At 41.7% G+C, this 12,881-nt stretch overlaps 1 protein-coding gene across 13 annotated transcripts in view; it reads right to left on the bottom strand.

The window, feature by feature from the left end:
- LOC140202572 (suppressor of tumorigenicity 7 protein homolog) overlaps positions 1–12,881 on the bottom strand; it is a 205,620-nt gene that overhangs the window by 64,941 nt on the left and 127,798 nt on the right. The window lies entirely within an intron of this gene.

A 12,881-nucleotide genomic window follows, 5' to 3' on the forward strand; every position in this document is an offset into this window, starting at 1 on the left:
TGCAAACAGTTTTGATCGCCATATTGTATAAAGGATACTTTCTCCCGAGTGATGGGAACTGATGGATGACCTCATGGAAATATCGGAAATTACCATGGATTTGATGAAGTGGCCACAGGGAAAATGTTTCCATGTATTGGGAAAGAGTGTGACTGAGGCCGGAATTATACACATTGGTCACCAAGAAATCCAACGCAAAATCAGTAGGAATTTCTTTACCTAAGCAGTGGTGAGAAGATGAAACTTACTTTAGGGAACGACTGAAGCAAATACTATACAAATGTTTATGGAGAGGCCAAAAATTCATGCAAAGGAGATTATGCCACCAAATACAACTGAAAAAAGACAGGCTCAAGAAACCCTATGTATGCTAAGTTGACCTGGTTGCCTGCTCCTCTGCCTTTCCACCATCTATAGGGGAAGTTTCAGGAGCATGGCAGGATTTCCTCCATTTGCCTGGACTTAAGGACCTGAGTTACAGGGGGAGAGGTTCAACAGAATAGGACTTTACTCCCTGGCGTATACGAGAATGAGAGATTTGATAAGAGGTATAAGAAGATTATGAGGGGTATAGATAAGGCAAATGCAAGCTTTTTCCACTGACATTGGGTGAAACTAGAACTCGAGGTCATGGATTAAGGGTGAAATGTTCAAGGGGAACATGAGGGGGAACTTCTCACTTGGACGGAGGTGAGGGTGTGGAACGAGCTGCCTGCAGAAGTGGTGGACGTGGGTTTGATTTCAACATTTGAGTTTGGATAGATATGGTCCAGGTGCAAGTCAACGGAACTAAGCAGAATAATAGTTTGGCATGGACTAGATGGGTTGAATGGCCTTGCATGCGCTGTAAAGCTCTATGACTCTAAAAATACTGACAGCTTTTAATTGGTAACCCATCTATCACCCAAGCCTTCATTCTCTATACCAGTGGTGCAAAGTGAGTACAGTTTGTACAGTGTCTACTAAATGCACAACTGTTCCAATAGCACCTGCCAAATCTGTGACCTCTGCCTCCAAGAGGAACATGGACTTAGGAGCAACACCAACCCACACAGGTCTGAGATGTCAGGGACTACCTATGCCCAAATCAGGAGCAAAAAAAAAAAATGGTTGGAAGAACCCGTGAGGTCAAGCATGATCCGTGGAGGAAAAAGGGGAAATTAATGTTTTGTTTAAGACCCTGCTTCAAGACTGAAAGTGTAGAGTGAAGATTACCAGTCACACAGATATGAGAAGGGGTCAGGAGAATCTGGAGTAATTTGGAGGGAATGTGAAGAGAATCAAGTGGGATTATTGAAGGATTAGTGTTAAAAGGTGCTTGACGGTTGATGTGAACTCAGCAGGCCAAGGGGCCTGTTTCCACACTCAGCATCTCTGAAGACCTTGATTATAACCACAAGAACTTGAATGTAATAGGCAGAAGGACATGAATTTCGACCCACAGGCTCACAACAGAACTGCCTGCCGCATTCCCCTCCCCCATACCTGAAACCCAAAAATTGCTGGCCTTGGATTCAGGCTCAGTTGAGGTTTCCACAATCTGTAGCACTATCCACAAAACAAATAAGGCTTGAAAGACCTCTCTTCCTCTTCCTATCTCTCATTCTCATTCGCACACCAACGCAATTCTCCTGGTGGAGGAAATAACCACAACAAAACCAGCAATGCACACAAAATGCTGGAGGAACTCAGCAGGCCAGACAGCACCTATGGAAAAAAGCACAGTCGATGTCTCAGGCAGGATGGCTTGGATTTCCAGCATTTGCAGATCTTCTCTTGTGATACAATAAATCACTATGACAAAAGAAACAATTATACTTCCCTCCGTTCACTGCAGCTCAAGCCATCTTTGCACTCTCTATTAATGACTATAATAACTAAATTCAGCAGAAGTGCTCCACACATTATTTAAAGAGATGGTAGATATTTTTTTTTGGAAGATTGGGGTATTAAAAGCTGTAGGAAACTGGCACAGAAGAGGAGTTGAGGACTGAGACAAGTCAGCCATGAATATGTTGAATGGCGGGGCAGGCTGGAGAGACCTGGTGACCTACTTCTCCTGCAACCCAGACGAAATCCTAAAGGAACTCAGCAAGTCAGGCAGCATCTATAGAGGGGAATGAACAATCAATGTTTTGGGCCGAGACTCTTCATCAAGACAGGAAAGGCAGGGGGTGGAGTCCAGAAAGGGGTATGCTGGCAAGTTATCAGAGTGGTTTTAGAAAGGGAAGGAATTCCATGGACTCGGTGATTATGTTAGAGACTGAAATAAGGAAGGCCCAGAAAAATAAAGAGTCAGTAGTGGCAGTGTTCTTTGACATTGAAAAAGCCTATGATATGATGTGGAAGGAAGGATTATTAATTAAACTGCACAAGATGGGGGTTGGTGGGAGAGTTTTTAACTGGATTACAGATTTTTTTGTTTGGTAGAAAAATTCAAGTTCGGATTGGATCAGAATTATCAAAACAGTACATAGTGGAAATGGCGCACCTCAAGGTAGTGTGATTAGCCTGTTACTTTTCATCATTATGATCAATGATGTCTTCACAAAGGTACCAGTGGATATAGGTAGGTCACTGTTTGCGGATGATGGGGCCTTGTGGAAAAGAGGCAGGAACATGGACCATATAAACAGGAAACTACAAGAAGCAATTGAAGTGGTGGAGTGGGGTTATGATTGGGGATGTAGATTTTCAGTAGATAAAACTCAAACTGTATTTTTTACCAGGAAAAGGGTTGAGGTAGGGAAGAAGTTAAGGATGTATGGGGTTGAATTAGAAAGGGTTGCATCATTTAAATTTCTGGGAGTTATATTTGATTCACGATTAACATGGGCAGACCATATCAGGAAAGTTGAGGAGAAATGTAAAAAAGTAATAAATGTGATGAGATGTTTGACTGGTAGGGAATGGGGAGCAAGTTGTTCAGCTTTGAAGAGAATGTATGTGGCTTTAGTAAGATCTGTATTGGATTATGGAAATATAGTATATCGATCAGCATCTAGGTCTCTTATAAGGAAACTGGATGTGATTCAGGCTCAGGCCTTGAGAGTGTGCAGTGGGGCTTTTAAAACGTCACCAGTGTCAGCACTACAGGTAGAAATGGGAATAATGCCTTTGGAACTAAGAAGGATGCAACTGATGGCAAACTACTGGGCTAACTTGCAGGGGCACAATGATTCTCACCCTGCTAAAGGAGTGTTGCAGGAGTGCTGGGAAAATGGGAGGTTTCAGAGGGATACCTTTAGTCGGGTAGGGAATGATATCGCGAAAGAATGTGGAGTGTTTGATCTGAGGATAAGTCCTTCAGTAGTTTATCCGGTTGTAGCTCCATGGAAGCTTGTATGGCCTGACATAGACTGGCATTTGTTAGAGGTAAAAAGGAAAGAAAGATATAAAACAGATCTGGTAAATGCATTTAACTGTCATGTGATGGAAAAGTATAGTGATTATACTCACATTTATATGGATGGTGCAAAGGAACCTGAAACAGGAGTGACAGGGTTTGGGGTGGTAATACCAGCAAAAGAAATTGGAATCAGCAGAAGAACATCCAATAAGTTAGGGGTGTTTACAGTGGAGATGATGGCAGTGTTGGTTGCATTGCAATGGGTGCAGAAAGCCAGACAAGCCAAAGCATTGATATGTTCAGATTCATCCTCAGTTCTAGCAAGTTTAAGGTCTTTTCACACAAACAGTCGGCAAGATGTACTTTATGAAGTCCTTCAGTTAGTTACAAGAATTGCAAATCAGGGAGGTCAGGTAAAATTTCTATGGATTCCAGCACATGTAGGGGTGAAGGGGAATGAGAGGGTGGATGAGTTGGCAAAGAGGGCGTTAAAGAAAGAAAATGTGGAAATGCACATTAGTATCAGTAAAGCACAGGTTAAGTGTGTAATCTGGGAAAAAGTCAACCGAATGTGGCAAGAGAGATGGGACAGGGAGGGGAAAGGGAGGCATTTATATCAAATACAAAAGAGTGTTGCAGTTACTAGGGTAGGTAATGGAAACAGAAGAGAGGAAATTGTGTGGACTAGGTTAAGGCTGGAGCATTGTGCATTAAACAAAACATTGAAAATGATAGGGAAACACCAGACAGGATTGTGTGAGGAATGACAGGAAGAGGAGTCAGTAGAACATGTAGTTCTGAGTTGCAGGAAGTATGGGATACAGAGAGAGAGATGAGAAATAAATTAAGGGAGTTGGGGATGCAGGAATACACATTAAAAAGGTTGCTGGGCATGGGTGAGAGAGCACAAGTCCGGGTATTTTTAGCGTTTTTAAGGGGTACAGGGGTTTTTTATAGAATATGACGAATAAACAGGAATAGGATACTAGGATGGTCAAAGATGGGAGGGTGAAGTGTAGGTTTGTATATATATATATATATATATGTTTGTGTGTGTGTGTGTGTGTGTGTGCACGCGCACGCAATTGGGTAAAGGGATTTAGAATGTATGTTTAGTGCACATTCTGGAGCAGAGGGTGGCGGTAATGCACCATTAAGCTGGATGCCAACCGCCGTAAAACAAGATACAGACAGACAGAGTCCAGAATAAGAAGGTGGTGGTGGGGGGGAAGGAATACAAGCTGGTAGGTGATAGGTGAGACCAGGTGAGAGGGAGGGTGAGTGAGTGGGCGAGGATGTGAAATAAGAAGCTGGGAGGGGATACTCTGCCGCTGTGTCTTGATGTGTTTTTGCGATACTCAATCAGAAATGATTACCACAGGAAGGATGTGGAAACCATAGAAAGGGTGCAGAGGAGATTTACAAGGATGTTGCCTGGATTGGGGAGCATGCCTTATGAAAACAGGTTGAGTGAACTCGGCCTTTTCTCCTTGGAGCTTCGGAGGATGAGAGGTGACCTGATAGAGGTGTAGAAGATGATGAGAGGCATTGATCGTGTGGAGAGTTTTTCCCAGGGCTGAAATGGCTGCGACAAGAGGGCACAGGTTTAAGGTGCTGGGGAGTAGGTACAGAGAAGATGTCAGGGGTAAATTTGCTTTTTTTTTTTACACAGAGAGTGGTGACTGCGTGGAATGGGCTGCCGGCAACGGTGGTGGTGGTGGATACGATAGGGTCTTTTAAGAGACTTTTGTATAAGTACATGGAGCTTAGAAAAATAAAGGGCTATGGGTAACCCTAGTAATTTCTTAGGTAAGGACATGTTCAGCACAACTTTGTGGGCCAAAGGGCCTGTATTGTGCCATAGGTTTTCTATATTGTATGTTTTTCTACCACTGACAGTTCACACCTGTGGCCAGCCCTGTTCTCATCAATATTTTTGTATTACTTTATCAATTTGATGAGCAGAAACTAACGCTCACCTGTAACTTTTGGCTCCCATTTACCGGCAAACCAGTCTTTTCTAAGTGGCTCCTCACAGGAAACAGACTGCATGTTTAACGTCAAATAATTGATAACTAATAGCTCCGGGTTTCGGGCCCACTGCTGATATCAACCCCTTTTCCAGCCATATTGATCAAGGCTGTAAGAAAAGGCTTGGCACCTAGATCACCTCCCTAGAATCTCCCCTCTCCCAAGGACTTCCCAGGCCATCTAAACAATGACCTTATTATGAAGTCTTGTCCAAAGAAATCCAAATTCCATATCCATGCCAACCAACTGCCACACAGACCCTGTATAAAGCTATCTATCTCCTACTTAGTCCAATCCTCAGATTCTGGCTACACTTTCTCCTCACCTCTAATAACCATCCAACCTTCAGCCTTCTGGGGATCTCCCTCAAATTTCCTCCTTGAACTTCATATATGTTCACATTTGAAATTGTCCTCACAAACCACACTATTGACCAAGCCCTTGGACTTTTCCTTGTCATTACAGTCATAAGACTAAGTCCATTCTCAACTACTTCCAAAGTAAGGCACCCTGAAACGTTTTTTTCTCACTATAAAGTGTTGCATCATTCCAAATTGTTGTTATGTTAAGATCACCAAGCTCAATCCAAGCACACTCTAAAATCCTCTGTTAATCCTATTCAGATCCCCTTCCTTACTCAAGTAACACATTTGTAGCCCTGCCTTCTTGTCAGGCTCAGTTAAATTGGAGAAGGGTAGGCTTGTTTTCCCAGCAAAATACAGAAGGAAGTGGAAATCTATTACAAGAAAGTCCAAGAACACACATGAGATGTCACAAGGATAAATGATATGGAAATGTAAAAGGCCTCTTTGATGCCAGAAGGTTTCCAGGGATGTAATTAAATCACAGTACTGTAGCAACATGCAGAGAACACGTCGGAGGAGTTATAGGAACTCAAGGAGATAAGGTCAACGAGAGATGTGTTGACTTGGATACAAATATGAAATCCAGTTCTTCTATTAAGTCAGAGAACTCTGTATGCCATTATGACGAAGAATGACCAAGGTCCCACATTTCCACTTCATTTACCCTGCGTTCCTCCTCTATTCCTTCTCTGCTAACAGACCGGCAAGAAATTAAGTTTACATAGAGCTCTTCACATGCTCGGAAATCCCAAAGTACTTTACCTCTAATTAATTAAGCTGCAGATGTCAACCATGCAAATTCATTGATGAAATTTGCACATCTGGGCAATTCCACTGTTAAGCCTGCTCTAAACAACTGAGATTGAATTCATTCACATATTTCATGCTTAATTATTTTCCACTAGTTGCACTTCTAATGAAAATATTCAGCTTAAAATGGGACTAGTTTCAGTCACACGTTCAGTGCCATTCTCTCTTAAAATTCTTTGTATTTTCAGTAAAACATATGTGAATAAACCCAGATCTATATCCAACTCATGGGCAGATACAATGTTGTCAAAAAGACTGAATTAACATAGTTCTGTCACCAGAGTAACGTAAGAAACTTATGGAAACAAACAGCAAATATCTACAAGCAACAATGAGAAGACAGCAAGCAAAATTGATGGTTTGTTTTATTGGGAAATGTTTGTTCAAGTAGGGCAACGAGTCTTTTGCAACCAGCGGAACAGGGAGATAAGAATCTTGGTTAAATACATCATTAATGTATCCCCAACAATGCCGCACTGCCCCTGTACTGAAGTACCAGGCTAGATGAAATGGCGAAATCGTTCAAATAGTGTTTGTCCAGTCAACCTGTAATCTAAAGGGTAACATTACCATGAAGCCAAGCTGACAGGCATGACAAAATGTAAACAAAATCATTTATTGATGATCCTTTAAAAAGGATCTGTGAAGAAATTCTGCATGTGTACAGGTCTGTGTGTGTATGTATGTATGTATGTATGAGAGACAGAAAGAAAGAAAGAGAGAGAGAGAGACAGAGAAAAAGAGAGAAAGATAGAAATACAGCATGGAAATAGGCCTTTGACCCAATGCAACCATGCTGATCAAGATGCCTACCTGAATTATTTAGTGAGATTTCAGTTAAGCAAAAGATTTTTTGGGAAAAAAGAGAAAAGGAGAGATTTCAGATGAAAATCATGTGATATATTTTGGATGCTAAAGCTGGTCCAATCTTACTTATTGCCATTTTTGAATTATCACAACAAATTGGTAAGATAATTATAGTTAGATTATGTAAGTGTGACCCTCTCATGGTCAGAAATCAGGGCATTACAGCAGGTTAGTTTGGTGCAGTGTTGTGGGCTGAAGATGAGGTACTGGCCTATGTTCCAACAGTTAGAAACTGGAACCCTTCACAAGAGGCAGCAATGAAAGTTCAAATAATCCCTCCAGGTTATTGCAAGTGATTAAACAGATTTGTACTCTGAACACAAAGCCAAAGAAAGTGATGCTGCTCTAAACCAGCTACTACCATTCCTGATGGTTGAAGGCTAATAAACGTTCCTACACCAGGTTCAGGTACCCGTCAACCATCAGGCTCTTGAACCAGTGGAGATGAATTGACTCAACTTCACTCGCCCCATCACTGAAATGTTCCCACAACCTACAGTATGGACTCATTTTCAAGGACTCTTCATCTCATGTTCTAGATATTTATTGCTTATTTATTTATTATTATTATTTTCTTCTTTTGTATTTGCAGAGTTTGTTGTCTTTTTACACATTGGTTGTTCATCCTCCCTGTTGGGTGAGATCTTTCATTGATTCTATTATGGTTGTTGGATTTACTGAGTATGCCCACAAGAAAACGAATCTCAGGGTGGTACAGCACATGGTGGCATACATGTATTTTGATAATAAATTTACTTCGAACTTATTTGCTTATTTAAGTAGTTGAAATGCTGTAAGTCACGGCAGGTGAACAGCCACATTGTTTGTACAAGATGTTCTCACGAAGCCCATAAGAATGGTGGTGCAGGCAACGAAACAACTAATCAGGAGATATTGTGTTATGAATGACAGCAGCAGAGACCAGCACATGGAGAAACTGAAAAAAGCTGGTTAACTTGAAACTATCATCAGCAAGAAGTTTCCAGTAGATGATCCAGCTAAACATAGTGAGGTCCCACCGTCACCAAAGTCGATCTTCAGCTATCTTGATTGACTCCACGATTTAAGAAACAGGTGAATGAACCGGGTACATTAAAGGCAATATGTCCTGACAGCATCCTGTCCATGAACATGACAGTCTGAGTGGTGATCGTTCCCATAGCTGCAGACTTCCAATCCAATAAACAAACAGTGGTACATTTAAAAGTCAGGATGGCGTACAACTTAAAGGGAAGTTTACTGATGGCAGTGTCACTGAGTGTGAAAGGAAAGCACTGAGACACTCCCTTTTTGGAAATAAGCACTTTACTTGTGGCCTATTGACTCAAATCTGCTTTGTTTAAAAGACAGGGTTCAGGAACAGATGCAATTTATCTGCAGTATCCTTGCACACTGGCTCCTTTATTAAATACTGCTATACCTCTACTTCAGAGATATTCTGCTTCCACCACCCTTTCAGAATGAATTTTCCAGACTCATGACACTTTTGTTTCATTTCTGTCCCAAAGGGGGTGACCCCGTTTTTTAAAAAAACAGTGTCATCGAGTTTATGTATACAAGATGATCTCCACAAACCGCCTGTCAAGATTCCACTGGATCATATCTGTTCAATCAAGCCCATTCTCATTTTTTAAAACTCCAGTGGATATAACCTTATCATGTCCAAACTTTCCTGCCAATTTTAGGTATTACTGCAAGAAACCTTCCTGAACTACTTCCAATGTGTTAATGTCCTTCCTTAAATAAGCAGACCAATGCTGTAGACAATATTCCAGATGTCATCTCACCAATGTCTTATATTAATGAACATAAATTCCGTTTATGTATTTAGTTCCTCAGAAGAGTTACTTTTAATTTTAGAGATACGTTATAGTAACAGGTCCTTCTGGCCCAACAGCTGTGTGACACCCAATTACACCCATATGACTAATTAACCTACTAACCCATACATCTTTGCAATGTGGGAGGAAACCCACACGGTCATGGGGAGGAACACACACAAAACGCTGGAGGAACTCAGCAGGCCAGGCAGCATCTATGGGGAAAAAAGTACAGTTGACGTTTCAGGCCGAGATCCTTTGGCAGGACTGGAGAAAAAAGATGAAAAGTAGATTTAAAAGGTGAGGGGAGGGGAGAGAGAAACACAAGGTGATAGATGAAACTGGGAGGGAAAGGGATGAAACAAAGCGCTGGAAAGTTGATTGTTGAAAGAGATACGGGGCTGGAGAAGGGGAAATCTGATAGGAGAGGACAGAAAGGCATGGAAGAAAGGGGAGAGGAGCACCAGAGGGAGGTGAAGGACAGGCGAAGAGACATGGTGAGAGAGGGAAAAGGGGATGGGAAATGGTGAAGTGGGGGGGGGGGGGCATTACCAGAAGTTCGAGAACTCGATGAGAATGTACAAACTCCTTACAGACAACGTCAAGAACTGAACCCAGGTCACTGGTGCTGTAAAGTGTTACATTAACTATGCTACAATACCGTCCAATTTATGACTGGAATCAAGCACCACAAAGCTATCTATATGTAAATGCTACAATCAAAATCAGGCCAGGCGCTGAACATTCTGCAGAAGTAATTCATTTCCTAATTCCATGAACATTCCATCATTCAGTAATGTTGCAAATTCAGTAACTCAGAAAAACCATTCCGCAATCAGAAGTATAATGGAATAGGGTCACTTATGGGATACGTGCAATTCCAATATTCAAGATGCATAAAAATATCCAAAGTATCCTAGTTGAACTGATTCACCAACGTAAATATATTGTCTTCCACCAGCAGCAGTTCATTGCCACACGTGAGGCTGCTTAACAAGCTACGAGCCCATGGTATTATAGGAAAGATTCTAGCATGGATAAAGCAGTGGGTGATTGGCAGGAGGCAAAGCGTGGGAATAAAGCAGAGGTCCCCAACCTTTTTTGCATCGCGGACCAGTTTAGTATTGACAATATTCTTGCGGACCAGCCGACGAGGTTGGGGGGGGTGCGGGGTTGCTGTTCAAGTAGGGTTAAATTTACCTCAACATGTCTTTTATAGTTAGGGTTGCCAACTTTCTCACTCCCAAATAAGGAACAAAAGTAACAGTCAAATCCTGGGACACTTTATCCCAGGAAAGACTACCATGACCATGAAGACTTGCGCAGGCACCTGTGTACACATGTGCGTACGTGCCGATTTGTTCCCACAGATCGGTTTTGCCTTTATCTTCCCAACTATACTGCACATACATTATTTCTACTTTATATAGGCTGTGTATTTATCATATCATTCCTGCTTTTTCTATATGTTAGTGTTATTTATTTTTGGTTTTATGTGTTATTTGGTATGATTTGTTAAGTTATTTTTTGGGTCTGGGAACGCTCAAAAATTTTTCCCATATAAATTAATGGTAATTGCTTCTTTGCTTCACGCCATTTCGGCACGAAAGGTTTCATAGGAACACTCTACCTTAGCGGGGGAAATACGGGACAAACCAATTTAGCCCAATATACGGGATGTCCCGGCAAATACGGGACAGTTGGCAACCCTTGGGTCAGAGCCGTCTCTATTTCCTGAGGAGACTGAGGTCCTTTAACATCTGCTGGATGATGCTGAGGATATTCTACGAGTCTGTGGTGGCCAGTGCTATCATATTTGCTGTTGTGTGCTGGGGCAGCAGGCTGAAGGTAGCAGACACCAACAGAATCAACAAACTCATTCGTAAGGCCAGTGATGTTGTGGGGATGGAACTGGACTCTCTCACGGTGGTGTCTGAAAAGAGGATGCTGTCTAAGTTGCATGCCATCTTGGTCAATGTCTCCCATCCACTACATAATGTACTGGGTGGGCACAGGAGTACATTCAGCCAGAGACTCATTCCACCGAGATGCAGCACAGAGCGTCATAGGAAGTCATTCCTGCCTGTGGCCATCAAACTTTACAACACCTCCCTTGGAGGGTCAGACACCCTGAGCCGATAGGCTGGTCCTGGAGTTATTTCATAATTTACTGGCATAATTTACATATTACTATTTAACTATTTATTACTATTTTCTATTACTATTCTATTACTATTTATTATTTCTATTGCTATTACTATTTACTAATAGTAATATTACTATTACTATTTCTATTACTATTTATTATTTATGGTGCAACTGTAACAAAAACCAATTTCCCCCGGGATCAATAAAGTATGACTATGACTATGACTATGTTCAAGTTCAACAGTGCATGACAGGGATTGAGGAAAGGTGCAGCTGACTCATATCGTTTCCTCATGGCCCGGTAGCACATGATTTGCAGCCCGGTGGTTGGGGACCGCTGGAATAAAGGGACCCTTTTCTGGTTGGATGCTGGTGACTAGTGGTGTTCCACAGAGGTCTGTGTTGGGATTAATTCTTTTTATGTCATATGTCAATGATTTGGATGATGGAATTGATGGCTTTGTTTTCAAAGTTTGCAGATGATATGAAGACAGGTGGACGGCAGGTAGCTTTGAGGAAGTAGAGAGGCTACAGACAGCGTATGGAATGCAATGTCACAAAGTGTATGGTCATGTACTTTGGTCAAAGAAATGAAAGGATTGACTATTTTCTAAATAGAGAGAAAACAGAAAAAACTGAGGCACCAAGAGACTTGGGAGTCCTTATGCAGGATTCCCTGAAGGTTAATTTGCAGGTTGAGTCTGTGGTGAGAAAGGCAAATGCGATGTTAGCATTTATTTCAAGAGGACCAGAATATAAAAGCAAGGATGTACTGTTGAGACTTTATAAAGCACTAGTGAGGTCTCACTTGGAGTATTGTGAGTAGTTTTGGGTCCGATGTCTTAGAAAAGATGTGCTGACACTGGAGAGGGTTCAAAGGAGGTTCACAAAAATTATTCTGGGATTGAATGGCTTGTCATATGAAGAGCATTTGATGCCTCTGGGGTGAATTCACTAGAGCTCATTAAAACCTATTGAATGGTGAAAGGCCTTGATAGAGTGGTTGTGGAGAGGAGGTTTCCTATGGTGAGAGAGTCTAAGAGCAGAGGACATAACCTCTGAATAGAGGGGTATCCTTTTAGAACAGAGATGAGGAGGGCATGAAGGGATACAGGGTAAAGCAGGAGAGGAAAATTAGATCAAACATGATGAAATGGTGGAGCAGATTCACTAGGCCAAATAGCCTAATTCTCACCATAAACTCCCACCTGTACCTCAGCAACTCACCATGCTTTCTGGGCAGCATGGCCCCGGCTTATGATGACTTTATCCATAAATACCAGGGTAAGCGGTACAAAGTGAACGTCGTCATCTTCAAGTTTCCTCTAAGTAACATAGCATCTTAACACAGAAATATGTTTTTATTCCTTCAACTTAACCACAGTATGAAAACAAACAGATGGCTTGTCACCATTTTCTGAAGATAACTGAGCAGTTAAGAAATGCTGGCCCTTCCAATTAAAGCCAACTCCCCATGAGTAAATAATAAGA

The sequence above is a fragment of the Mobula birostris genome, chromosome 9 (genome assembly GCF_030028105.1).
Source record: "Mobula birostris isolate sMobBir1 chromosome 9, sMobBir1.hap1, whole genome shotgun sequence".
Taxonomy (NCBI): Eukaryota; Metazoa; Chordata; class Chondrichthyes; order Myliobatiformes; family Myliobatidae; genus Mobula; species Mobula birostris.